General features: G+C 50.8%; 1 pseudogene; it reads right to left on the bottom strand.

The window, feature by feature from the left end:
- Positions 1-1,052: 1,052 nt before the first annotated feature.
- Positions 1,053-1,976, bottom strand: LOC117885454 (annotated as a pseudogene).
- Between the last annotated feature and the right edge of the window lie 1,854 nt (positions 1,977-3,830).

Here is a 3,830-nt window from a genome sequence, read left to right as displayed (position 1 = left end):
TAACCCTCATGAATGAGCTACATCCCACGCTGCAGAAGAAGGAGCAAAACCCCTAAGGTCACTGCCAATCTGATCTGGGGGGAAATTCCTTCCCCATTCTACACAGAGCAATCAGTTAGACCCAGAGTATGTGAGCAAGAACCAGCCAGCCGAGCACCCAATCAGAGAATGCTGGGTGCCACCTCAGAGCCCTGGTCCACCCGACCCGATGTCCCATCGCCAGCACTGGCCATCCCTGACGCTTTGAGAAAGAGACAACAACCCCTCCCATACAAAAACCCAAACTCAAACCATTTATGTAGCTTGTTGTAAAACTAGGCAAATATTTAGATGAGTTGATGTACCCCCAGAAGACCAGGGGTACACATACCCCTAGTTGAAAACTCCTAGGTTAGATCGGGGTGCTAAGATGCCTGGGTTCTACCCCTGGCTGTGGGAGGCGAGAGGGGTTGAGTGGGTTAGATTTGGGGGTTTGGACTCCTGGGTTCTATCCTTGGCTGTGAGAGGCTAGTGGGGTTGAGTCGGTTAGATTAGGGAGGCGTGGACTCCTGGGTTCTATCCCTGGCTGTGGGAGGGGAGTGCAATCCATAACATACAAGATAGCGTTGCCATGAGTTGGGTTCCAGCTGTCAGTCTCTGGACATCACTGGGGCTTCTCTGGACGAACAGCAGTGAAAAGATGGGCAGAACTTTTCCATCTGGCTCTAAGTGTGAGAACACATTGATCCAGATAACCGCCTTGACATAAAGCTGCACAAAACAGGCAGAGATGCGAGCCAGCCTCCCCGCACATACACAGAGTTTGCTCTCCTACCCCCTGCAAACACACACTGAGCAGGGCTCATTTCCTCCAGCAAGGGGGACACACGCTTGTGTTCTGGCTGTAGCATCAGACAGGCATTTTTTTATACTACGAGTGACCCCTAAAGGTCATGCAAAATGCTGTGTTTGGAGGGTTGGAGCCAGCACCCCTGGAGGAGAAGGGACCCATATCCCATTGCCCACCCCCATGACCGGCCAGTCCCTGCATGCTGGGGACAGAGCAGAACCTCCTACCGCTTCCCCAGCAGGGTCCTCCTCAGAGCCTCCTTCATCTCCTTGTTCCTCAGGCTGTAGATTAGCGGGTTGAGCAGGGGGTGTCCCCACCGCGTAGAAGAGGGCTGCCATTTTCCGACTGCCCCCTGAGGCCGCCAAGCTGATGTAGTTGACAAGGCCAAAGCCCCAGAACAGACCCACAATGGTCAGGTGCGAGGAGCAGGTGGAGAAAGCCTTGTGCCGCCCGGCCCCTGTGGGCAGCTGCAGCACAGCACTGATGATAAGCCCGTAGGCAGTCAGGGTGAAGACGGCAGTGCCAAGGATGACAAAGGTGGTCAGGGCAAAGCACGCCTGTTCAGTCCGGGGAGCTGGGGTGCAGGAGACAGCCAGCAATGGGGCCAGGTCACAGACAAAATGATCCAGGGTGGAGCCGCAGAAGAAGAGCTGGGAGATGAGGGTGACGGGCATATGAACCACAGGAAGCCAATGAGCCAGCAGGAGGAGGCCATCACCCAGCACCTGTGTGTGGACGTGAGGACGGGATAGCACAGGGGGTGGCAAATGGCCAGGTACCTATCCAAGGCCATGGCAGAGAGGAACAGGCACTCGGTGGTCCCCATGGAAAAGATGAACTGAAAAAAGCAGGCCTGGAAGGAGATGAGGACACCGGGGTTTACTAGGTCAGAGAGCATCCGTGGCACCGTGTTCATGACATAGCAGATCTCCATCCAGGAGAAGTTCCCCAGCAGGATGTACATGGGCAGGCATTGGAGGCGTGGGTCCCGCAGCACAGCCCACACGAGGCACAGGTTGCCTGCCAGCGTCCCAACATAGGTGCAGGAGAGAAGGGCACACAGGAGATTTCAGCTCAGCTGGCTCAGGGAGGGGAAACCCAGCAGGATGAACTTGATCACTGGGACGGTGTTGTTGGCTGGATTCATCGGGGAGTGGGGTCTAGTGGTTACAGTAGTAGGGACTAGCACGCATACATAGTCAGTCAGTCTCTCTCATACATATCTCATCCAAAACTCCACCTCAGAGACCTGGCCCACCTCCCAATGTCCAATCTCCAGCCATGGGCATCGCCTGGTGCTTCATATAAAGCAGATTTAAAAAAAAAAAAAAAAGCCACCAAAACTCCTCTCAGACTACACGGGGTGCGGAGGTTAAAATCCCTTCCTGGCCCCTGCCAATGGCCAGCTAAATCCTGAAGCATGAGTGTTAGGAATGTTGGACGGGAATATCAAGTAGAGTCCTGCAGGAGTCAGTTCTGGGTCCGGTTCTGTTCAATATTTTCATCAATGATTTAGATAATAGCATAGAGAGTACACTTATAAAGTTTGTGGACGATACGAGCTGGAAGGGGTTGCAAGTGCTTCGGAGGATAGAATTAAAATTCAAAATGATCTGGACAAACTGGAGAAATGGTCTGAACTAAATAGGATGAAATTCAATAAGGACAAATGCAAAGTGCTCCACTTAGGGAGGAACAATCAGTGGTACACATACAAAATAGGAAATGACTGCGTAGGAAGGAGTACTGCGGAAAGGGATCTGGGGGTTATAGTGGACCACAAGCTAAATATGAGTCAACAATGTAACAGGGTTGCAAAAAAAAGCAAACGTAATTCTGAGATGTATTAGCTGGAGTGTTGTAAGCAAGACACAAGAAGCAATTCTACTCCGTGCTGATATGGCCTCAACTGGAGTATTGTGTCCAGTTCTGGGCATCACATTTCGGGAAAGATGTGGACAAATTGGAGAAAGTCCATAGAAGATCAACAAAAACAGTTAAAGGTCTAGAAAACATGAGCTATGAGGGAAGATTGAAAAAATTGGGTTTGTTTAGTCTGGAGAAGAGAAGATGAGAGGGGACATGGTAACAGTTTTCAAGTACACCTCTACCCCGATACAACGCGACCCGATATAACATGAATTCGGATATAACGCAGTAAAGCAGCACTCCGGGGGGGGGGGGGGCGGAGGGGGGAGAGGGCTGCATAATCTGGAGGATCAAAGCAAGTTCGATATAACGTGGTTTCACCTATAACGCAGTAAGATTTTTTGACTCCTGAGGACAACGTTATATTGGGGTAGAGGTGTACATAAAATGTTGTTACAAAGAGGAGGGAGATGAATTGTTCTCCTTAACCTCAGAGGATTGGACAAGAAGCAATGGGCTTAAATTGCAGCAAGGGAGGTTTAGTTTGGACATTAGGAAAAACTTCCTAACTATTGGGGTGGTTAAGCACTAGAATAAATTGCCCAGGGAGGTTGTGGAATCTCCATCATTGGAGATTTCTAAGAGCAGGTTGGACAAACATCTCTCAGGGATGGTCTAGATAATACTTAGTCCTGCTATGAGTGCAGGGGACTGGACTAGATGACCCCTCAAGATCCCTTCAGGTCCTATGATTCTATAGAACATTAACTGGACATGAACCCCGGGACTGCAGAGCTCTGCCTAGCACCATCACAAGCAGACCCATCATACACTTGCACTCATACATTTCTCTACCTCTCTTGAAACTAATGAAGTTGTGTGCCCCCCTGCCCCACAACTCCGACTGGGAGGCTGTTGCAAAACCTTCCCCCTTTTGAATGTTAGAAACCTCCTGCTAATTTCCAGCCTGCACTTGTGCATGGCCAGGTTAGTGGTTGGAGCAGGGAGGGGTGGGCAGCAGAACAGCAGCAGCAGGAAGAATCGAAGCAAGAAGGAAGCTGTGTGTGAAAACCCACCTGGCTGTGAGATCTCAGCATCCTCTCTCCACCTTTGCTGTGAAGGGAGCTGGGCA

This window comes from Trachemys scripta, chromosome 12 (genome assembly GCF_013100865.1).
Source record: "Trachemys scripta elegans isolate TJP31775 chromosome 12, CAS_Tse_1.0, whole genome shotgun sequence".
Taxonomy (NCBI): Eukaryota; Metazoa; Chordata; order Testudines; family Emydidae; genus Trachemys; species Trachemys scripta.
Note: the sequence above shows the minus strand (reverse complement) of the source record. Positions and strands in the feature narration are given on the sequence as shown.